The sequence below is a fragment of the Oryza brachyantha genome, chromosome 6, assembly GCF_000231095.2.
Source record: "Oryza brachyantha chromosome 6, ObraRS2, whole genome shotgun sequence".
In the NCBI taxonomy this organism is placed as follows: domain Eukaryota; kingdom Viridiplantae; phylum Streptophyta; class Magnoliopsida; order Poales; family Poaceae; genus Oryza; species Oryza brachyantha.
In genome coordinates this window covers 7117161-7143697 of record NC_023168.2, presented here as the reverse complement: position 1 = coordinate 7143697, position 26537 = coordinate 7117161, and positions in this window count along the sequence as shown.

The following is a 26537-nucleotide window of genomic DNA, read 5'->3' as shown; positions in this document are numbered from 1 at the left end:
CGCTCGCGCCGCCTGCCCGTCGTGCTGCCAAGCACCGGTTGCCACCTGCACGCCACCCTGCCTCCTGCGGCTGCCTGCGCCAGCGCCTCTTGCCCACCGCATCCCAGCCCCGCAGGCCGCCTCCCGGCCCTCCCCTCCGCTCGGTCGCGAGAGACCGCGAGTGGGACGCAGCCGGCAGTGGCGGGCGGCGCCGGCGAGCACAATTTTTCGAGGGTTCGCGGCTTCGGAACAGAACGAAATTGGGGAAAGTGCGCTTCGCTGGTAGCGTATTTTTGGCGGGGGGGTTTCTGACCAGGTGGGTCACCATGTAAAATGGCCAGTTCTACATGTGGATGAATAAAAATCGTATGCAAAGCAGTCAAGTTTTGTAATAAAAAAATTTTTTGTACATGTCATATTTATATGCACTATAGACATAAATAACCCTGAATTTTCATGTAAAATATTGATATGTAATATCATGTCACACTATGCTTTATCATTTACCCGATATATCATGTAAAATCTGTAATTTTTTTTTATAGTTTTGTCAAAGTTTATATAATATTTTCAAATTTACTCTAATTTAAATTGGATTGAAATGTATACACGTCCATTCCATACCCACTTTTCTTTAGATTCTATATACCTAGCTTGAAGTGAAAAGGCTCAATTTGCTCCATATAACTACATTTTCGCTCCAAGTGTAGTTAACGTCAAGGTAATCAGTACAATCGGGATACTACATTATTATTGGGATATTACTAGATTTTAAAACACATGTTGTTATATATTTTTATATAGGATTCGTAACATGTTGTATAAATTGAAGCATATAATATTAATTTTGATGAATTTAATTGATTTTATGTAACTTTTCAGTAAGCTTATTCACGTTATTTTTAGTCCATCCTATTTTTATAGTATTATTGTACAATCATATGGATCTTAGTGTTAGGAAACTTCCTAAGATTTCCTGAGTTCGTATGGAACTAAATAGTAAAATTGTAATACTACAAAAAAATTAAAATACTAGCTACAATCGATATAGTTCTGTCTTTGTAGAATCTTCGTACCGTAGCATATTAGATATGTATCGGGACGCTGACAACCTTCGCTGAATTGCACTCACAGTTTCAAACTTACAAGTGTCTATGCACGTATAGTCGTAGCCATGTCGCGCCATCTGGCCAGCCGCCTCACATGACTACCCATGACCTCTGAGAGGTCCCAGACATGTGTCTTTTCCGGACCATGACAATCATGATATCTGATGAGTGGGTCAGCATATTACAAAAGTATGCAAAATGTGCAAATTATTGCACAGGTCATGCCAACATTTATGCACTATTTTTTTTACCTTTTCTATACGCTTTTACATTATTATGCTTTTTTGTATTTTTTACCATTTTTCTGTATTTTTTTCGTACAGACCAAATGATTTAGAAAGAAATCAATCTATATTTTTGAGTGGAAAAAGACGATCTATATTTGAGGTGTTGCCATCAAATATGAATAGCATTGTTTTTACGCACTAGTTTTGTCCACTGAAAATTCGTACTCCCTCCGTCTATAAATGTTTGACACCATTGACTTTCTAATACACGTTTGAGCACTACTCGTCTTATTAAAAAAATTTACATAATTATTAATTATTTAGGGGCGGATTAGTATTATATTTCAAACTACAAATTTCACTTGTTTGAATGCGCATGTCAACACAGAAACGCGTTTGTATAACCTGCAAAATAATCGTGCTCGCTTGAAGTCAATTTCGACCATACAAAAGAGGTTGACATGTACGTGGTACCGCAGCTATACAGCAACAATTTCTGAATCAAAATATACGTTTTCCTGAGAATCAAATTCCATGCCCATAACCATCTTTCCTTCTGCATTGGTTCTTACTACAATATACAACCACCACACGTCAATGCTGAAGCACAAAATACACTACTTCATCGGCTGGCACCGGCAAGTTCTAACCAACACATGAACCTAAAGCTAACTACTTGGAACAACCAGCAGGTACCAGCGTATAGGACCATCGCCACAGCAAGGATCTCCACCAAAAACAAGCAGACCTGGCACAAAAACCAACCAGAGCAACTTGCCAAAAAAAAACATTCACAACTTCGTGCTATCACAAAAAGAACCCAGCTACCAGATCCTTCAATAAGTATGAGTAATTTTCAGACATTCATGCCACACGCAGACCACTAGCACCAGCAGCGAGGTCAACCTGCTCTGTGATATTTGGTTCATGGACCATTCTCTCACTACCAGCAGTTGGGTTTCCAGTTGACGCTTCATCAGATCCAGATGTAGCCTGCATAAACAATATCTGTTAGAAGACCAACATCCATTTTTTTACTAATTATATGCTAACACGTCTCTCGTGCATAAAACTCACCAGATGAGTTAGCGAAGGTGGACATGGAGGCAAAAAGTCTATGTTGAGCTTGCTTTGCAGCGCCTGCAATTTGTTCATGGAAAGTGGAAATTAGAGCAGAGCTCTCACCCGTTCAAGCCACTCATATTTAGACGGTTCAGAAGGAAAAATTGAGGATAATTCAACAAACACGATGCTAATAGTTACCTCAAAGGCAGATGTGAAATAGTTTGTTTTATGCTGCCAGACCTGCTGCTCACGTGCTCGCTCTTCACGCGCCTGCTCCCTCTCCTTCTCTATCTCCTTGCGTGCCCTCTCCATTTCCTCACGTGCCTGCTCCCTCTCCTCACGTGCCCGCTCCATTTCTTCACGTGCCCGCTCCCTCTCCTCACGCTCATGCTCAAGTTGTCGCTCAAGCTCCTCAATGCGGGCTATATCGTCAAGGTTTGGCCTTGATCGTCTCCTAGGACGTTCATCATCAAGTGACCTACTCATCCCAACATCAGCAAGAACAGATGGTGTGTGGAGGTATCCATTAAGAAGACAGAATCTGCCATGCTTCTTGCCACCCTCAGCCTTGTGCACAGCCACGCCATCAATGGGTTCGGTCCGCCAATTACTTTCTGGTCCATGTATCTCAGTAAAAGCTTCAGCGTAGGCCTCCTATTACGATTTCAAAAAAAGATGGCATTTAATCAAATGTAATTCAGACAACAAATCAGTACAACACACATTTGAAATGTACAAAGCACTTACGAGTACTTCAGTGGTTGGAACATTACAGAAGGTGCCATTTCGTTCTGACCTATTTGCGTAAGCGTAAGCCTCCAATATAGGCACTGCTGTGCCTCTTTCCTTCTCCTGCATTGAGAAAACTGAGTATGTTAATACTATTTGTATGCTGCAGTAATTTAACAAACATCATACAGTCGATGTATAAAGCTATACTGGCTTTGTACTATGTTTGGTACAAATTAACCTACCAAATTCTTATGGAAACGAGCCATGCTAGCGCTGCCTTGGCGGTGATGCCTTGTCATCTTTGCCTTGCGTTCCCGACAAGCACGGGAGTAAGCCTGCCAGTCTGGATCACACCATTTCAATTCTATCAACAATTTCCACGCGAGAGGTGTCTTTAGGAACCACCATGGCTTTACCTACATCAATCACAGTTTACTTAGGCACCAATAGGTTCATCTTCTTATGCATCTAATGACAATTTTTGAACAACTTAGCTTACTTTCATGTACTCCTGCTTTGTGAGATAAGTCCTACCAGCCTCCTCCCGAGTAATATCTTGTTTGAGAATCTTCTTATGGTAGTTAATCACAGCCCACATACGAGTTTCATAGAAAATATCTGTAAAGAGTACCTTCACACAGTTGTGCACAACCATTCTAGCCTCTTTTTCTTTGCCCTCTGCCCATCTAAAGTACCGCTGCAGCAAACAAAAAGTTAAGCAACGAATATGCACATGATATTTGTAACATGAAAGACACTTCGCTAGTATGAAATACCCAGAATTCATCTTCAACGCAATGAAGAAGGCTTGGTAAGCGAGTTTGATTCTATTTAGGATTATCCGGTAGTAGACTGTAATGTTCAGCAGACCATGCAGGCTCATCTATGCCATTGAACTTCACCACTCCAGGGAAATACTCTTTTATCAGCACAGTCAAGATACCATTGGGGACTCTAGTCCGACACCCAAAATCTTCTACAGTCCAATGCCTGCACAAGCGTCAACAGAAAGCTAGATATCAGCTGCATACTTGAAAGAATGGCATATAATAATAAAATAAAAAATTGAGAATAATTACTTATCCCCTTTCGGAGTAAGCCTGGGTTTATCCTCCTCTCGAGTAGGCCGCGTGGGCACTCGTGTGGGGCCACGATACCAGAATTCACCATCTTGCTCCTCTTCTTGATCTGGATTGGTAAGTTGCTGAGAGGCAGATGAACCATTCAACTGGAGGCCCCTCGTGTTGACACTAGCTGAACCATTTGCAGAACTGGACGCTCTTGCAGAACTGGAGGCCCCTCTAGAGCCTGAGCTTAATCGTCGCATCCTCCTGCAAAACATATATTCATCGTTCAATCTTTTTTATGCCTATTGCTGCAAAGGAAACAAGAATTACAACTAGTCATACACCTGCTAGGTTATGTTAGCAAATTAGGACCAGCTAGCTATATAGTTTACATGATAGTTCAGTACGTACAACACTAAACATATTTATTTACATCCAAAAAATACAACTGTATTTATTTGTCCTAAAAGAGGAGAGCCTCTGCAAGTAACAACACAAACACAGATCCTAATCGTGCCATGAAAAACACGAGCACAGTTCCTAATAGCCAATAATAAACTATTTCCAAATCCAGTCACGAAAACAACTTTTCCATTCACAATCAGACATCAAAGACTAGTATTATTCCTCATCGACAACAAAAAGATTTAGTACCAAGTACCTGGCGGCACGAATGAGCAGTGGGACAGAGGAGGAAGGTGATGCCGATGGACCGATCCTGGAGTGAAAGAGGGGAGGGGCTTGGAGGTCCGACGAGATGGAGAGCGGAAGCAGCGCGGAGGTGGAGCGGGGTGGCTAGGAGGGGAGCGGAGGCGGTGAGGAGGGGCCAAGGCGGCGCGGTGCGCAGAGGTGGAGCGGGGGCGAGGAGGGGAGAGGAGGGGATGGAGCTGAAGCGGCGATGAGGGGAGCGGTGGCGGCGGAGCGTACTGAAGGAGCAGCAGGCAACGAGCGGATCGATCTGTTCTACTGCACTGGATTTTTTTCTTCAACGGCAATGTATATTGTTTTTTTAAAAGTAACTGACATGTGGACCACCCCTGTTGATTGCCGTGCACAGAACAAACACACGCACGGGATGCTTTGCCGCCCACCCTGCTAACTGCGCGCCAACATTTTTTCTTTCGCGCCGACGATAATTTTCATTCGCGCCAACGGAGATGGGCAGCGGCAAACGGACCTTACGCCATTCAATAATACGTTACCGTGTGGTCTTTTAGAGCGCACGGTAATTTCTACCGTTACCGTGTGACTCTCTGTAGCGCACGGTATATTTTGAGTATTACCGTGCGCTCTCCTGGACACACGGCAACGAACCGAAGCACACGGGAGACTTCCCATCTCCAGTAGTGACTAACATATCGGATTTATGGAAGAACATAAAAATAACCTTTACTTCCTAAAAAAACATTTATTCGTTACAGTGATATAAAGATAAAACTTGAAGAGGTTATTCTAACATGTCAGAATTACGATAAATTATTAAAATAAGTGTTACTCCCCCAAACGCATTAATTCCATACATCAAAAGAAAGACTAAAAGTTGAAGAGGTTCTTCTAACATGTTGGGATTATGAGAAAACACGAGATAATTGTTACTCCCTAAAAGACATTAATTCCATATATCAAAATCAAGATGAGAAAAATTAGGAATTGCTAGGTAATTTACAAAAACTATAAACTAAATCTAGATAAGGTTTTATATTTCCACTCTAGATTAGAGTTTCTCTCTCGATACTAGATCTAGATGTCTATTCACTTTGATCTACACTTATGGAGCACTAATATTTGCAACAAAAATTATATATATATATAGAGAGAGAGAGAGAGAGAGACTATAACAATAATAAAGATTTGGAAAAAATATGTATATGGCTTGGAAATTAACAAATACAAAACCATCGACATTTCAAATAAAAATACTCCTTTTCCAACGACATAGCAAAAAGCAGCAGTGCACTAAAATTGCAGAGTTAAATCTATTAAATGATTCGAAATGAAAACTTTATCTCTTTTTTTTTGTCTTTTCCTAAAGGGAGTGAAGGGTTTAGAATTGAGTAAGGTGGGGGAGGAAGAAGAAATATTAGTTAGGTAGACATTACAGGCGCATGGCATCAGCCACCTAAGGAAATGCATCTTTGCAGGTGGCTGACATTGTGAGCCGCCTACAAAAAGTAGTTCAAAATGCGACTTATGTCTCTTGGGCCACATGTGAAAATGGTTTTCACTGGCAGCTGATTACCACCGCCGGGTGATCATGATCTTTGCAGCTTGCAGGCCGTTAAGAAGTATGCCACCTGCGACCTATTTTTTGGTCGGCCTAATTTGTGGCGGAGTGTGAAAAGTCGTAGAGTTTTTGATCAAATCAAATAACACAAAAGCTCTAGGAGTACTATGTAGAAAGCAAGATATCTAATCTAGCAAACCTTAGGAGAGAGGTAGCCGCACGTAGGAGTGTGTATTGCTCGCAACGGAGAATGAGATGCCGCCGATGAACGCGAGGCCGCACATTTTCCCTCTTTGCAAGTCAGATGACATGAAATAGAATAAATCTCAGGTCGATCGATCCAGGAAGTTGTTATTGAACTCGGGGTAAAATGAAAAGAGAAAATTAAGAAAAAATAGGACAAAGTGGCATGAAATAGAATAATTTTCACACATCCGATGGTATACTGCAGAGTCCCTCGCTTGGTCCCCAAAGAGTTTATTTTTTTACCATCTTCGTTTCCCACAATGAGTTATTTGAAATAACTAAGATGATAGAATAGAAGATATATTTATTAGTGTTTTAAAAATAAAGTAACTATAGCTCTATTGATACATGTGAATTGAGCTAAAAATGTAGTATCTGTACGACCGTATATTGGATGATAAATTGTCAATATGTGTGCGAGAATAATATATTAAGATATTTCTCACTGCTAATCCATCAGTCTAAAAACATAGCTGCCTAGTGTGAAATAAAACAAATTCTAGTACTGTAGACCTGGACATACTTATATTCATAACGATAATCTTAGCATGTATCATATCACATTTCCCATACTATGTACCTGTATTTTAGTAGGGGGAGTAAGCATGAAATAAGATCCTTTCGTTCTGCTTTTCCACGAGGTGTTCGCTAATAGGTGAAACCAATCATCTCTACCGTATCCCATGACGTCACTTGGTTTAGTTATCGTATCCCATAACTATAAATCTATTAAAAATATAAATATTCATAGGTTGGTTAGTATAGCTTAAGATTATATCAAAAGATTCTCTTTAGTCACATTAATGATTAATATTTATTTTTAAATTTATTAGATTTTCTAAGCATCTGATTAACTACAGAATTATTAAAATAATTAAATTATAAGAATCAATATAAAATTATATTTATATTTTAGAACGGACGAGTCCCGGATCTAAGTTATCGGATGAGAAACGTGTCATATCACGTCAAACGTACGATGATTACGTGATACGCCTTGACTCATGATCTAAATTATCGGGTACATGCATGTGGTCCGATTGAGACTGGTTGGGTGACCTGTGTCGGTTGTCTTAAATTCGATGCAGGACCATGTCAAGAACTCCAATTAGAGTTAAGCCCGGGTCACCTTCGACCATACAGTGAAAAATGTATCTATACCTGTAACTCTTTACTTACAAGATCCTATTGTCACATATTTTGCGGACTTATCTTTTTAGTTTTTTTTATACTTCAAGTTAAAATTTAAAATTTTAATCTTAAATTTTAAGTTGATTGTAATGTTTTTATTTTAATATAATTATTATCATTTGCATTTAGATCGCTAACAACATATATAAAATTTTTATTGACGAATTATTTTTTATTTTTGAATATACTGTTTTGTTTTTTAATAGAACACCAAACAATAACTGACGGAGGTTTACAGCGACAGTAGAACAGAGACGAGGAACATGCCACTTCGCATCCATGCAGCTGTGGACGGTATTTGGTTGGATGGTATCTGGCCGAGTGCCATGTCTAATGATGAAAAATAATTTGTTAATAAAATTTTTATTAACGTATTATTAGGATTGTAAAATTCATAGCTGAAAAATAAATTTTAGCGAAAAAATTTAAAATTAACTCTAAATTTAAGATTAAAAATTTTTATTTTTATTTGTAAACATAAGTAAAAACGAAAAGATAGAGAAGAGAATTATAAAACATAAATTTGTAGACATTTATTGCTAAAAAAATATTGGCTAGATAGTGGTTGGGGCTAGAAAGACTAGCTTATAGTTTTCTATGGATGGTTCGGTTGTGGGCATGGTAATGTGTCGTGGGCTAGGCACCAGAGGTAGACACTATAGGGGCTAACCTTACACTGTTCTTAAGCACACGTATACAGTAGTCGTTATTGTTTTTAGGTGGGCCCGGTCATCTCGATAGCCCATGCCCTGTCGACTTTGACAGATACCTATCGTCCGGCCACTGTTGGACGGATCTCTACTTTTGCGAATTTTGTTAGGTGGCCTTCAATATTACCATTTTCCATAAAAAATTAATATTCTCTAAAAAATTCACATACCTGCCTAGTGTGAAATAAAACAAATTAGTACTATAGCCCTGGACATACTTATATTCATAATGATAATCTTAGCGTGTAGCATATCCCATATCACATACTATGTACATGTATTTTAGTACGGGACTAAGACTAAGCATGAAATAAGATCCTTTCATTTTGCTTTTCCACCAGGTGTTCACTAAAAGGTAAAACCAATCACCTCTACCGTATCCCTCGATGTCACTTGGTTTACTTATTGTATCTTATTGTATCCTGTAACTATAAATATATTCCAAAGTATAAATATCCATATGTTGGTTAATATAGCCTAAGATTATATCAAAAGATTTTCTTTTAGTCATATTAATGATTAATATTTATTTTTAATTTATTACATTTTTTAAGCATCTGATTGGCTATAGAATTATTAAAATAATTAAAATTATAAGAATCGACATAAAAATATAATTTTAAAATATTTATATTTTAGAACGGAGAGTCTGGATTTAAATTAACGGACGAGAAACGGGTCATCTAGTCACGACAAACGTACGATGATTACGTGATACGTTTCCAAATTTTTTTTCCAAAAACATTACATCGAATCTTTAAATACCTAAATAAAGTATTAAATATAGATAAACCAAAAAACTAATTGCACAGTCACGGAAGAAATCTTGAGACAAATTTTTGAGCCTAATTAGAAAGTGATTAGCTATAAGTGCTACAATAACCAACATGCGCTAATGACAGATTAATTAGGCTCAAAAGATTCGTCTCGAGGTTTCTAGGCTAGCCGGGAAATCCGTTTTTTTCATTCGTGTCCAAAAACCCCTTTCGACATTCGGTCACACATTTGACGTGACTCTTCTCTTAAAAATTTTCTTAATCAAAGTACCCCTAAATTATCGGGTACATGCATGTGGTCCGATTGAGACTGGTTGGGTGACCTGTGTCGGTTGTCTTAAATTCGATGCAGGACCATGTCAAGAACTCCAATTAGAGTTAAGCCCGGGTCACCTTCGACCATACAGTGAAAAATGTATCTATACCTGTAACTCTTTACTTACAAGATCCTATTGTCACATATTTAATTTTGCCGACTTATCTTTTTCGTTTTTCTTATACTTCAAGTCAAAATTTAAAATTCCATCCTTAAATTTTAAGGTTTTTATTTTAATATAATTATTATCATTTGCATTTAGATCGCTAACAACGTATATAATTTTTTTATTGACAAATTATTTTTTATTTTTAAATATACTATTTTGTTTTTTTAATAGAACACTAAACAATGACTGACGGAGGTTTACAGCGACAGTAGAACAGAGACGAGGAACATGCCACTTCGCATCCTTGCAGCTGTGGACGGTATTTGGTTGGATGGTATCCGGCCGAGTGCCATGTCCGACACAAAAATCTATTCCCCGTGCATCGTATCCCGGTTGTTCCTGTCTTCTATAGAGCAAGATTAATAATACAGGTAATGACTAGCTTTAAATAGAGAACAGAGGGTTGATTTGGTTTTTTGATTAAAAACCAAATAACATATTTAGAGACGAAAAATATTTTTTGAGTAAAACTTTTATATACGTATGGTTAGGAATGTAAAATCCACGGCGAAAAATAAATTTTATATCTGTATTGTTAGGAATACATGTATCTAATGTTTTATATGAATATAAACGGAAGAAATCAAATTCAAAAGCTTCCCCGATGTGCTGTTATTTCCTGGAGAGTGAAACTTCGGGATAAAAATGACATGGTTTGACTCTGTCCAAGCAAGTTAAAGTGAATGTGCGTCATCGTCATCGCGTGTAGTCACTTAAGCCGACCTCCTACAACAGAAGGCTAATCACAGGCGGTCGTCTTACCCAGACCGCCTATGATGAGTGATGGATCATCGTAGGCAGTCCACCTAATACAATTGTCTGCGATGAACCTTATTCGCATGCGGGCGTATACCACCCACGTGACCCATCCCATCTCCGGTGGTGATAGCTTGTGTCCGCCTATAATATTAGGGAGGTGCCTCGGAGAAAACCTTTTCTGAATTGAAGTAGTGTGGAGACACGAAGGACACCAATACCCTGTTGGTCAGTGGTGTCCTCTTAGGAACCAAGCTGGTGTTCATCTCCGGACTACCACTACATCTATATATAACGACTACAAGTGTTAGAGCCGATCAAGGTTCAGCTTCCTCTACATCCTCTCCTCTCGCCACACAGGAGATCAACGAGAGTACTATACCTTCAAACAACGGTCAATGACCTAATTTTTCACATTAGGTGGTCCAATAGACTAAGCATATACAAATATAAGTAGATTAGACAACTACAAGACCGTCGTAGATACAGACTTTTGTGAAACCTAACACTATAAATAAATTGATGTCTAGTTATAGTATAGTTTGTTCCAAAGAAATTTGGTAGCTACAGGTGTATAAATAGTTACCGGTGTCTAATACCCCGGTGACTAAAAGTTATATGGGCCTAAACTAGTAAACGATGTAACCGTGGGCCTTGTAGGGCTTTATAGTCACCAAGCACAAGGCGTAAAATCTCAGTCTCGAAAGAGATTTGCTTCAGTCCAACAAAAAATATCTCGAGCTATCAGTACCTTACGGTACCAATTTCGTTTCTGATCGTTGGATCTAACAGTACACATCATAATCAGCTAGATCCAATGGTGGAAAACGATTTGGTACCTCGAGGTACTGGTATCTCAAGATACTTTTTGTTGGACCGGAGCAAATCTCGTCTCAAAAACATATAATATTGCTTCCTCTAGAATTTCTGCAGCAGCTCTAAAGGTTCGAGGAGACGGCTGTGACTGCAGGCTGCGGCGTTCATTGCTGGAATTTTTTGAATTTTGAATTTTATTTATTAAATTATTCATCATTTTAATTTTGCGATTTAAAAATTCACAGAATTAACCTCCTCCCGCCCTCCCAGAGGGCGGAATGCTGATGTGGCACATGGCGCGGCGCCCGGGCGGGACGGCCGTTAGCGGCGCGGCCGGCAGTTTTGTACTAAGCCCCCTCCGCCCTTACGGAGGGCGGAAAGAGGATAAGTGCAAAATTTGCATGGCCGGCCAACGCGCCCACGGAGGAGGGGGGAAGGGGCCTGGCCATTTTGCAGGCGGCCCCTTCTGCCCTCCATAAGGACGGTTTATTCGGCGGCTTTTATAAGGCCGCCAGCCCCCTTCCCCCTCATTTGCCCCCTCCTCACTTCATCCACTCAGAGTTGAGGGGAGGGCTTTGGAGTGGCGAAACCCTGCTAAAATTTCTTGGTGGACTACAGTAAATTTTTGAAATGTTATATTTAATAAATGTTGTTTATTTAGCGATTGTATAATTTTGTTAGAACAAAATTCATTTATATTGTATAATTAAGATATTTATGTAGTAGATAATTACTGTTGTGAATGTATAATTTAGTAGGTAAAAAAAATTTATACTGTACAATTTAGAAACTTATTTAGTGGATCATTGATTTAGCGATGGTATAATTTATTCCGTACGTAATGTATTGATACGGTATAATAAAGAAATTTATTTACTAGATAATTAATGTAGTCATTGTGTAATTTAGTAGTAAAAGTGTATTTGTAGTGTACAATTTAGAAAATTATTTTGTGGATAATTGATTTAGCGATGGTATAATATAGTCCATACGTAATGTATTGATACGGTATAATAAAGAAATTTATTTTACTAGATAATTAATGTAGTCATTGTGTAATTTAGTTAGTAAAAGTGTATTTGTACTGTACAATTTAGAAACTTATTTAGTGCATAACTGATTTAGCAATGGTACAACTTACTAATGGTATAACTTAGTGGCAACAAAAATTATTTATAGTATAAAAAGACATAGTAAAACATAATTATGTTAAATAGAAAATGAAAGTAGTTTATGTTGTAGTTAAGTACATTGTTAAGCATATTTAAGTTAATGTAAAGCTATAGTTTTTTCTCGTTGTTAGCATCTTCTTATTATTGTCGCTTACATAATTAAAATACAATGATTGCTTGTTGGTAGCATACTATTAACATTGAAAGTTAAATATGATTTATCGCTTATAGTTAAAATGTAATCAAACCTACAATCAAATATTGCGTGGACTTATTATTATTAAAAAATAATGATATAGGGTTTACTGCCAAGTTAATGTAAGTTAATTTGAATTTACAAAATTAAAAACAATATAGTTAAAAATGTAGCTACAGGTAGGATGTAATATAGTACAATATAATTCGTATGAACAATATGTATTCATAAGCACACTAAAATGAGTGTCGTAAAAGATGTGTTGAAAAAACAGTGTATTCCCGTTGTAGGTGTGGCCAATAAAGTGCAGTTTCGACTGTACTATGGAGAAGAAAATGTCATGTATGGTCCCTATGGAGTAGATCTTACTCAATTCAAATGCACCGTTCAGGGCATTGATAGACCTCTTGAAAGGACATTTGGTGCTATTTGGTTAATGAGGGATTTCGATACGACCTAGAAACACAAGATATAACCTTGTCGGTGGTAATAAGCCGAGCGGAAGAAGGTAATATTTGGGAATTGATGACGGTGACCTCGACAAAGACATGGAGATCGTATGTGCAAAATGCAATGCAACGAGGATGGCCACCCATCATCCACATTGCAGTGTTTAACAAGGTGCGAACTCAGACAATGAGTATCCAAGAGCAGGAGGGGCCAAGTCGTAGAGGAGATGAAGCTGAATCAGGTAGTGAAGGTCAAGGGGAGGAAGGAGAAGACAGGGTTCCGACTGGAGCAGCGGATGAAGGGGAGGTACATCCTAAAATAGTTGAGGCCATGGAAAGGGAAGACACTAAGAATGAGAGGGTTGATGTTGAGGAATCGATAGATGAAGAATGTGTTGATGTGTACCCATCAGAATGGTCGAATGAGGATTTTTCTGGTCTCCAAATTAGAGAAGGGCATCATGTGCCTTGGGAGTACAACGATAATGAGATCATACAAGGGGCAAGGTATCGAGACAAGGAGGATTTGACAGAGGCAGTTAAGTAGTGGGCAATATCATTACGGAGAGAGTTCTAGGTAGTGAACTTAAGCAAGTCAGTGCATGAAGTGAAGTGTGGATGGTCAGATAATGGTTGTCCATGTAGGGTACATGCTTACAAGGGTAAATGGAAGGATTTTGGATGTATCAATTGTGACCAAACACAATTGTCATGTTCCAGGTGTTGAGAAGTATCACAGGAACATGACATCTGCATTCATTGCTGCTGAGATGTACGGTGCTGTTGTGAACAACCTAGGGTATGAACCAAAGTCAATTATTCGACACATCGAAAAGAAGTACAACTACACAATCTCATATGCGAAGGCTTGGAGGGCAAAGTAGAAGATTGTTGAGCGTCGGTTTGGTACGTTCGAAACTTCATACGATAATCTTCCAAAGCTGCTAGCTGTTATTTTACAGAGAAATCCGGAAAGCTTCTATGGTATCAAATCCTTCCCTTCTACTCAAAATCCGCTTCAAGTTGTGCTTCAACGTGTGTTATTCTCACTGAGTGCATGTATGTTTGCATTCGTTCATTATCGGCCCATACTTTGCATCGATGGTACATTTCTGACTGGGAAGTACAGAGGTCAAATCTTGACACAATCGGTGTGGACGGAAACAATCAGGTGGTACCAGTGGCATTTGGATTTGTTGAGAGTGAGAACACTGATAGTTGGTACTGGTTTCTGAAGCGCATGAAGGATGCGGTTGTTCGGATGCGGCCTGGTGTTTGCCTTATTCATGATCGACATGCGGGGCTCCTTCGTGCTATTGGGTTGTTGAGAGATGGAAGCTTGGAGGAGGGTTTGGCACCACAATGGGTAGATGTGGAAAGTAGGTGGTGCATGCAACACATGGGTGCTAACTTCTACCATCAATTCAAGAACAAGCAACTTATGGATATGTTTAAGAGGCTTTGTGCGCAGAATCAGGAAAAGAAGTTCAACGAACTATGGAGAAAGTTAGATGAGTTTAATTACAACGAAATACAGTTCAGAACAGTCAACAAGGCCAGTACCTACTAGAGATGAAGCGCCGCAAGCCTTAGGTGCACTCCCTGGTGATGGACCTACCATCAGAAGAAGACGTGCAAATGGCATTAGGAAGTTCTCACATTGGATAGAGAATGAACCTAAAGAGAAATGGTCTTTATTCCATGACCGTGGTAGTGCTAGGTATGGGATAATGACGACTAATCTAGCAGAGGTGTACAATTGGGTGATGCGAGGTGTGAGAGGTCTTTCGCTTGTTGCAATCATTGAGTTCATAATGCACGGAAGTTGCAAATATTTTCAGGAGCGGTTCAGAGCCATAGGACCATATATGACGAACCCAGTCTTTCATTCGGCAAGGTGATTACCGAAGAGTTGGAAAAGAGAGGTATAAAAGCAAGCAAACATCGAGTCATTCCCCAACAGACACGGGAACATAGGTTTGAGGTTCAGTGTGCCGATTGGTCTAGGCGTGGCATATACCGTACAAGGGTTACACAAGAGGGCATTCTGAAGGAAGACGGGACATACGCATGCACTTGTCAGAAGCCGAGACTTCTTCACATGCCTTGTTCTCATGTTATTGCCGCTTGTATTGAGTGCGGCATACGTGAGAACTTGTACGTATCTCCGTATTTCAAGAAAGAGGCCATACATCACACATGGAGTTCGGAGATATATGACTTCGGTTTTGCTAGTTCATTCACAAGTAGTAATGCACAGGTGTTGTTCATACCAGACCCTAGTAAGGTTAGGAACAAGGCAGGGCATCGAAAAACAAGACGGATTCGCAATGACATGGATGAGTCCAAGCTTGGGAGAAGGAAGAAGCTTTGTAGCAGGTGCGACGGTGAAGGCCATACATACAAGAATTGCCCTGGTGAATCGATGAGTACGGTTGCCACCAACACGGAAGACCCTTCACAACAAGCTAGAGCTGATGGTAGCCGCCCTGTTGGTGAAGGCACGATGACACGACGACCACGTCGGAGGCCCTCTCGTCGTGATACTACTGGTTATGTTGTGTGATTGCCTTGTTTTAGTTATATATGCATGAACTTTGGGTTTATTGTAATAATATATGTGGACCAACTATTTAAATTTACTACTGTTGTAATGGTGGTGTAGTTCTTGGTATCATTGTATTTCCTACTGGATTGATGTAATAACTCTGCACCTGTGTATGCACGGTCTATTCGTACCTGATCCCCTGTGTGTTATGTCGCTATTTATGATGTTTGTTGTATAACATGTAATAAGTTCTCTTTGTCGTTATAGTACTTACGCATTGACCCTGACTATTCGTTCTTTCCATGTATTAAGTTAGCAATTTTTTCCATTGCATGAGATTGACATTTTGTTTAAATTTTGCAGGTATGGACGTCGACACACCGGAGTTGCTCGATCGGACACATAGATCGTTCATGTCTGCTGAGCGGAACTCGACTCTTGGCATGCTCCGTCCACGCACTTACCAGGAGGCACCCCCTTGACCCCCCACCACGTACCGAGGTACTTTGTCCTTTTCCACTACAAGAATAAAATTTCGAACAATTAATGAAATCAATTGTAACTTATTATAATAGATTTGAACTAATTAAATATACTTTTTGCAGCTTACGCGAGGCAGGCCTGCTTCCACTATGCCGGCTTGTTGAGCCATCAGCTGGCAATGTGGACCCGGCGAAGCGGTGGTCAGCTGACCGCTCCCTACTAGCCGCTCCGGTCGTGTTAACACCGAAATTTGGTAAATTTCCGTATTGGCTTCGGATAAGGAAAGGTGCATTTGCTGACAGACATTTTATCCGGAAGAGACCGAATCCAATAGGGAATCGTGAAGACCAAAGCTTGGCAGCATAAATTTATCTATTAATTAGAGTTAGTTTAGATTCTTCCTTTATCTCTAAGAGAGTTAAAGTCCAGTCGGGACTTGTGTGTTAGAGGATAGAATCTAAGTAGGAGTTTGTTATTTCTTTTTATCTATTAGGAGTTGTATGTCGTGTCCAACACGGCCTAGCCTTAACCCGAGAGTATAAATATGTATACTCGGGGTCATTGTTTTTCATCTACACATCAATTAGATCAACTTCTTTGGGCGCATCACCACCCTCTTCCGAGGTTTCAACTCCGGCGGAACATGGCACCTGACGCGGGGCTGCATCGCTTCGATCTCCAGCGGAGGGGTAAGTCCATCGTTCCGTCGGGCCACGGCAATCGCATCTGCTAGATTAGGACTGTCTCGGTTCGATCCGATCTTCTAATTTGGTCATGCGATTGCTAGTTATCGTAACATTTTTAACTTAGATTACTTTCGTGTTTTGAGTTGATCTGGTCGACCACTTTGGGCGATCTATGTTGGTTTGATATTCGCTATTTGACATATTCAATCTAGTACTGTCTCGGTTAGGTCCGATCTAGTAGATTGCATTTGTCAGATGGTTTATATCAGATTGATGTATTTTACCCGTTGTTTTATCGGAGTACCAGCCGATAAGTTACTAGTCGTCGGCTCATTGACTTGATAGCAATCTAGATCTGTTTAGTATCTATCCTGACATTGCTAAATTTAATCTTGAACTATCTCGGTTGGGTCCGATCTTCTATGATTATTCTTAGCAATCTGGGCTAGGTATTTTATAGATCTTGGTTGTTTGGCCGCCGTCTATAGCCGATGATTTTTGCCGATCTACATGCTTATCATATTTACATCAATAGAGTAGCCGACTGCTTTACTGCATTATTTCTGTACCAATCGGCTTGATTAGTTAGATCGGCGGTTATTTATGTTGCATCGTCTTACGAGAATTACATGTAAATTGGTCTTAGCCGATCGTAACATATGATTCATTGTACATTTCAAGTAATTCGTCGGTTTATTTATTAGCCTTATCGATCTTCGTGTTTCCTATAATCATATCGTGCTCGACTGCATACTGTCTTGGTTAAGTTCAATCTCTGTACGTCTAGTTCGATCTGGTTATAGGGGCTCGTCCAATCGACTAAGATTAATAAGTTACTTGGCGGATTACGTTGGTCTAATATTTAATTTTACTCTATTTCTATCAAGTTTCTAGCCGATCCAAGCTTATTACAGCCGATTGTTCATCCTATCGGCTAACAATTATAGCATCAACATCTGATCGGTTGGATCTTTCGTTACCTATCGGCTCGATAGCCGATCAGCTTGTTTTACTGTTTATCTTGTCAGTTGCAGGATAAAACTGACTGGCATGCCCGCGCATCATCTAAGAATTTAGGTCTTGCATTGGAGCTGTCTGAGATTGACTCCTAGACCTTCGTGTGTGACGCGTCAACATTCACATTTTGACGTCAACAAGTCGACAGATGGAGGCCAAAGACACACACCTTCCACCTACCGTGCGGAGAGGTAGCCCCTACACTACATGATGTCTCCTACCTCCTAGGCCTCCCTCTCGCAGGTGATGCGGTTGACCCTGTGGATGGAATGGAGAGTTGGCGTGCGGACATCCTTCAGTGTTTCGCTCCCTTTCAGCGTCGTCCCAGGCCCGACGGACTCCACGTGATGGATCCGTACGCGCCATCAGGGCTGACGAAGCACTGGCTGATGCAGTTCACGGTAAGTAACCACATGTAAATTGACAAAGAAATTAAGATTGTATGTCTTGTAACCTCAACTATTGTTTTGTAGTCGAACAAGCTAGCCCCCCATGCCGACGAGTACTCCGTGCGACGCAGCTTGGAGGTCTACCTGCTTTGGTTGTTTGGGTGAGTCATGTTCACTAGCACGTCAGGCCACCTACTGGAGAAGGGCATGATCAGGTACGCACGAGCCATTGTAGATGCAGATGTTGGATGCGTACCGCAATGGAGTTGGGGTCCACCGTGCTAACGGCGACGTATCGAGCACTGTGCGATGCCTGCACGCGGACGGCCTCGAACGCGTTTATCGCCGGATGTCCCCTCCTTCTATAGTTGTGGGCAGCAGAGCAGTTGATGATAGGACGACCGGAGGTCAGCCTATCGGAGTACGACTTTGAACTTTACAGAGGGCGTTTACTAGTAGATTACCCCATGATGGGGACGTTGTGGTGTCGTCGCCAGGTATGTTTCTCGAACATTACATTCGCGTTCAGCGTGTATGACCACCTGTTGTACATTATTGAACTATTTGTTATTTGCAGAGGAAGTGGGCGCACAAGCAGGTGTTGCGGTCGTACCCAAAGTTTGTGATGGAGTTCAACCAGATTCAGGCGAGCGACATCATTTGGGAGCCATACACAGATGCGGCGATACTCGCTAGGACTACGTGCGGTCTCTCCTCTCTCTATACACAGGACAAGGCGTACTGGCTGACAAGCCGCACAGTCCCCATCGAGTGCTCCGTCAGTTCGGTCTCCTTCAGATGTTCCCAATCCACGGCAGCCAGCTCCCGACCATGGGTAGTAATGTTGTTTTGAAAGCAACGAGTATGTCACGGTTCGTATGCTAATTCAGCCATTGTTCTTGCAGATTTAGTCGACGTGAAAAGACTCTAGGGGTGTGGTGGGTTCCACGACTATAGGAGCACGTAGCCGACTGGCTCATCGCGAAGGAGGAGATCGCAGATGAGGAACGACCGCACACCGACGTGAACTACGAGGAGTACCTTCGGTGGTACCAGCCACGAACCCGTACTCGCGTTACTCACACTCAGACGGAGCCTGTCGCACACGTCGCAAGGATTGATGACCAGTACCCCAGGCACCACGACCAGGATTACTTTCGTGCGGTAAGTCCTTAGTCATTCTCGAAGATTGACGTTTCGTAGTTCTTTTTTCATTGTTCGGATGTTCTTCGATACAGGTGGACGCCTCGCGTGAGATACAGGGAGGTGGACGGTGTTGTCAGACGTCTAGACTCTGGTGTCACGCTGACGGACCAAGAGCAGAACATCACGTTCCGTCGCATCCAGAAGAAGGTTACAATTGTTGTGCGTGCACTCAGTTGTCGTGGTAATGACGTAGTTCTGCGACGTGGTGGTAGTTCAGCGGCGGGTGGTCATGGTCGTTCATCTGCACAGGGTAAGACACATTGCTGTGTAACCATCACTGCTAACAGTATTACATATGGACTAACAAATGAACTACAACTGTCCCGACGTTGTTTTTAGGATCCACAGGTGCGGGGACATCGACGCGGCCACAGGGTCCTCGAGGCAAGCAAGAGGTACTTCTACTCAGGCAGGCCACACATCCACGCAGCCTCCGTGGACTCTCAGGCAGGCCACACATCCACGCAGCCTCCGTGGACTCCGTGGACGTCCACACACAGGCCAGGGACCTCCACATAGGCGCCGGGTGGAGGAACTTCTGTGGACCCGTTCTCGCAGGACGACCCATGGACGTGGAAGACAAGCCCACGCACGTCATCCATGTCGGCAGGAGGGTAGTTCTCCTATGCGGAGGGACGTGGACGGTAGACGGAGGTTGGACGGCCGTGCCTACTAGCTGGACCACATCCACACAAGGTAGCGACGACAACTTTGATGTATTATGCTATCGCATACAACATGGACCGTACTATAGTTTTCTAACTTCGTATTTGTTGTATACTTTCACAGGCTGGGACAACACAGTGGGAGGTAGCTCGTCCAGATGGACTGGGGCTGGGTGGATGGCCTAGCGTACTGGTGGGACCACGACGACTCCAGGTACGAATGACACCTCAATTTTAATGTAGTAACCGGTATAAATCCAAGCACGCAACATGTCTAGAACTTCGTTTTTGTTGTACGCTTTCGCAGCTTGGCAGGACACGGCGGGAGGTAGCTCGTCCGGATGGACTGGGGCCGGTTAAATGACCCAGCCTACTAGCGGGACCACGACGACACCAGGTACGAATGACACCTCTATTTTAATGTACTAACCAGTATAACTCCAAGCACGCAGCATATTTACAACTTCGTTTTTGTTGTACGCTTTCACAGCTTGGTAGGACACGGCGGGAAGTAGCTCGTCGGGACAGCCTTCACTAGATTTTGATGATTTGGAGGATGATCCAGACATCATCGACACCTCCTAGCTTACTGGAGCTCCGCTTCCCACACAGCTTACTACCTCGTCCACTCCACTCCCCCCCCCCACACGTACTACCCGCGGCGTGCCACCCGATCCACTTACGTACTCCTAGGGCCACGTGAGGGCGCAGTGAGAGAAGGGTAAGAAAAGCAAGCGCCGGGGTTCTGGGGCTTAGGGTGGGGGTTACCTACCAACTATCTGCAAACTTGTGTTGTATTACTGTTTCTTTCATTACCCAGAGTAGTTTGTACCTATGTTTTGTACGAATTTACGTAAAACTGCTTTCTATGTCTTTCGTTTGTCCTTTATTGTGCCGCACAGGTCGATGCCATAAAGGTCTCTGTTATTGAAATAGCATTTAGGGGCCACATACATGACAACAGCATTTCCTCCTAATTTCCTCCTATCATTGTCAAGCAAACTCTCCAATGGCGTTGGACACCTCAACCACACCCTATTACAAATAGATTTCATCAAAGAAATAGTTATTTAATTAAAGTTACATGACATTTCTCGCAATACTTGTGAATACAATGTTACAAATAAAGCAACTTCAATATCAAATAGAAAATACACATAAAGTAGGAAATTTCAACTAAAGGAGAAATGTACGTTCGCTGCCTCAAGCATTGAAACACTAGCAAAATTCGAAGGCCCTGCAGAGTATGATATAAGAGCAACGACAAGGCCTTTTCAATGATCCTGCATTTACGATGCATCGTTTGCCCTTGCATTGTTGACGACGATGTCGTTGTAAGTACTATTTCTTCTGAAAAGGTGTGAACTTAATAAATATTACCATTAAATCGAAAGTACAAACTGAATTTAAAATATAGTACAATTTTCACTGTGCTATTAAGTTCTATTAGCAACCGGAATAGCAATTTATCCTTACTGCTCTCTATAAGCAGACTATGCTTAACAGGTGAATTAGGACCACCAACAACCTTTTCAGTTTCTTCCGGTATTTATTTAATTTCTAGATTTGCATTTGAAGAATTCACAATAGTAGCCTATTCAACTACTGGAAGAAACTGAAAGGGCTGGTTGGTAATCCCAATTTACCTGTTGCGCATAGTCTGCTTGCTTGCTTAAAGGAATGAAGCCTCTCCCATGGTAGAGAATGAAATGAGTAAGATGGTTTGTTTGGTTGGTGTGCGAAGGTCCTTGCTCATATAGTGAGGGGGCGCCGAAAGTTCAATGTCGTCAAGCTAAGCGTTTGGACGTTCTGACTGGATAAACAGTGTGACGCACCGAAAGTCGATTGTCGTGGCATGTGTGGACAGTGAGAATTATATATATCGAGGTGCCAAAAGTTGAATGTCGCCTAGCTAAGCGTCTGCCCCTACTCGTCTGAATGACAGCCCGTGCTTGAGTTGTCGCAATCAATTTTGAACGCATCACGACAACAAGCTTTCGACGCCGCTCGTTATAACAGCGATGACTTCCACGCACCACCCAAACAAACAAGCTTATCCTCAATTCCTTCTCTGCCATGGGAGAGGCTCCATTCCTTGAGCATCTCGAGTGGCGAAGGGATCCTTTCACCGGTCGTATGCCACCATGGTGTGATCGTCCATTCTACTATTGATGACCGGTGCATCCTAATGGCCTCGTTGCACAGTGAAAGTCCGGGGAGGAGGTTCTTCAGATGTGCCAACTTGACTCAGGTATGTTTGCCCACAGCACCAATCACAACGTTTGTCATAAGTACCTACCTTCTAAATCGTTTCCCAAATTTTGGATATTTCAGTACCAAAACCCAGTATGTAGATTCATTCAGTGGGTTGATAGGGAGAATCTCACCCGCAATGACTCACGCCAATATCCATGAAGTGAACATATATCTGACTACCGCAGAAGGAAAGCTGAACACAAACGACGTATAGCGGCTAAGAATCACGATTGGTGGGTCGATCCCAACGGACTACCATTGCGGTGAACGTTGCGGTGAACGTTGCCAGGTTGTTAGATCTATTTCATGGCGAACTCTCGGCCAACGATGCTTCGTTTGCCCTTGCATTGTCGACGACGATCTCGTTGTAAGTACCATTTGTTCTGCATATATATTAGCAGATGTTCAAGTTTATAGATTAACAATATTCAACATTATTCTGAATTTCACGCAAAAAGAACAAAGAAAATGTAACTTATTACAATGGATAGATACAGAGATATCTTTTATCGCAGGTTAATCAATTACGCAGCCTGAAACCCCTGACAAGTCCTTCAAGCAGGGATGGAGGATGTACGGCGTGTACAAGCCACTACCCTTGATTGGAGGAATAATCTATTCGGCATACCAGATTGGGTCGAACGTCCAATATGTAGTTGTGGAAATCGCTACCAGATGACTACATCATTTGAACCACAGAGTTATGGAAGGAGATATTTCCTTTGTCCAAATATAACCGATAACCACACCGTAAGTATACATCATCCCAATACGATAGTATGTCTTGTACGTCCGTAACTTTGTTAACCTTCTTTGGGAGCATCTCCGGTATTTATAGGGGAACCAAAGAGTGTGTTGTTTCACTACGTGGATCGACGAAGTCATACCTGAGTACTACGACCATAAAATAATTGAAGCCGAAACATGTGATGAGTACAAGAGAGAGAATGAGTACCACGAATGATCAAGGGTACAACGACGTGAACGCAATTTTTTTCAACGATTATATCCCAATTTTAGTTTTGTTGTAAGACATTGTTTCCTGAATTGAGCGGTGGAATCTTAATAGATTTTCGCTTCTTGCTCTATTATGTTCTTCTCAGTTTTCTCCTTCTCATGTGCTACAAGTTTTACTTTCCTATTAAGTTGTATTAACATTCAGAATATATTTTTTTTGGTTCAAGATATATTTTAATCACATCATTATATACAAAGCTAATTTAATAAATGTTAGCTTAATTTAGTACTACATTTAACATTAAACAATACTTATTAAATCGAACCTCCATAATTTTTTACTTCGCTTTTAAGTTCTAATTAACGTTCGGAATATATTTTCTATATTTTCTTTTAAGTTGTATATACAAAGCCAATTTCATCAAATTTTAGCTTAATTTAGTGCTACATTTAATATTAAACAATACTTATTAAATTGAACCTCCTTAATTTTTTACTTCGCTTTTAAGTTCTAATTAACGTTGGAATATATTTTCCATAATTTCTTTTAAGTTGTATATACAAAGCCAATTTCATCAAATTTTAGCTTAATTTAGTACTAAATATAACATTAAACAATACTACATAAATCTAACCTAAATTTAACCACTAACCTAACAGTAATTACCCAAACTAATCTAAATCGCCCACTGAGACGGCGGTAGGGGGCTGGCTGCAAAATGGTCAGCCCCCTCCCCCTCCCTCCCTACGGCCGCGGCCCCCGAAATTTTACACTTACCCTTTCCCGCGCTCCGTAAGGGCGGAAGGGGGCTTAGTGCAAAATTGCCGGCCACGCCGCTAACGCCGTCCCGCCCGGGCACCGTGCCATGTGCCACGTCAGCATTCCATCCTCTAGGAACACGGGAGGAGGTTAATCCTTTGAATTTTTGAATCACAAAATTAAAATGGTGCATAATTTAATAAATAAAATTCAAAATTCAGAAAATTCTTCATTGCTGGGGTGACTGCCCCGGTTCGAGGAGACGGCCCAGCGGCCACGCAAGTTCGAGGATGACACAGTCAAGTTGGTGGCATATCGATCGCTGGGCACCACGGTCTCTGTTAACTGTAGCCAACAACCACATAGGGCATATATAAGGCCATATTTAGATGTCAAAAATTTTTGGAGGAAGGATTACATCGAACGTTTGACGGATGTCGGAAGGAGTTTTCGAACACGAATGAAAAAACGAATTTCACAGCTCGGCTGAAAACCGTGAGACGAATTTTTTAAGCCTAATTAAGTCGTCATTAGCACATATTGGTTACTGTACCACTTATGGCTAATCATAGAGTAATTAGACTTAAAAGATTCGTCTCAAGATTTCTCCCATAACTGTGGAATTAGTTTTTTTGTTTCTTCTATGTTTAATGCTCCATTTAAATATCCAAAAGTTCGAATGATGTTTTTGGAAAAATATTTTGGGAACTGAACGTAGCCTAGCCTAAGAGGGTAAGTTTTTCTTTTTTTTTTTACAGCTAGGCCTCATGTGCAACAGCAAATGATTCTCCATTGCTTCTAACAAGACCCGTATTATGCATATTTTTCTGCCATTTTAATAAATAATTAGACCTTTCAAAATCGTATAGATATGTTTAGAGAGTCAAATAAGTATACAAGTTTAGAAGTGCTGAAATCAAAAAATTGTATCTTTCCTTGGAAACAAGTGCATGATAATATGATGGTAAGAACAAGTCTATGCGGACGATATGGGTGCATGGTGTAGCTTGTAACGTCTTGACTTCAAATCACATGAATTACACCAGTGTATAGCGTGGCCTGTAAAACGGATGTATGAGTGTGTACATACTTAGTGAAAATTAAATTTATTTTTATATACAAAATGAGCTGGGCGGGCTGGTGGGGAACAATTTTGTAACATATAATTTGATGTCCACTTAATATACAAGTTCAAATTCAACCGTTCTATTCATATTTAAAATGAATTTTCAGCAAACATTGATATTTTTAGCCGTGATAACCGTGTCTCAAGGTCCTCGCTAATTTTGGATCACCTACCACGTTCCTCCACAATAGCTATCGATGCCAAGTCTGGTGTCAGCTTTAATAACATGAACAGTTAAAAATTACTCCCTTCGTTTCATAATATAAGATGTTTGACTTGCGATGTTTGACCATTTGTCTTATTCAAAAAATTATGGAAATGTTTGACTTGCAACAGTTCCATAATGTCGGCGACGGCGTGACGACAGCATGGCGACGACGATGGCGGCGGCGAGCGGCTCTCGGCACCCGTCAAGAGGCCGGTGGCCTGGTGGTGGAGGCGGAGGGGGAAGAAGAGGAGGGGAGGGGGATGCAGGTGGTCACCAACGGGGGTGAAGGTGGTGGTGAACCGACGATGCAGCGGGACACAAGATGACGGCCGGCGTCGACGGCGGCGAGGCGCAGACGGCGAGATCGATTGCTGGCAAGGGGCGGTGGCGCACAGCGCGAGGGGATTTATAGGGGTGTGGCGTCGGCTAGGGTGGGGTGACGGTTCCGCGTCGCGCATGCTTGTGCGGCAGGTGGTGGCAGTTGCGGCGGCGGAGCCTCGGCTCGGGCTAGGAGGGAGGAGGAGGAGGAGGAGGGAGGGAGAGAGAACTTCGGAGCGGGCGCGGGCGAGCTGGGACGACGAGATTTGGCCTACGGCCTAAATCCGAAAAAATGAAAAAGGAGCGAAAAAGGAGAAAAAGAAAAAGCCTCACCTTTTACCGGGTTTTAAATTAATTTTCTATAGCGAAATATTATACTCTGTAATTTGAATTTAAATCCAGTTAATGATTTATGAACTGCGATTTAATTAAATTAATTCTTTTTGAGGGGTTTTTCTTGAGTTAATTAAGCAGATTATTGATTACCAATTTCTTTTATAATTCTCCAATGCTTCTAACAAGACCCGTATTATGCATATTTTTTTCTGTCATTTTAATAAATAATTAGACCTTTCAAAATCATATAAATATCTTTAGACGGTCAAATAAGTATATTTAGAAGTGTTGAAATCAAAAAATTGTATCTTTCCTTCAAAACAAGTGCTTGATGATACGATGATAACAACAAGTCTACGTGAACGATATGGGTGCATGGTGT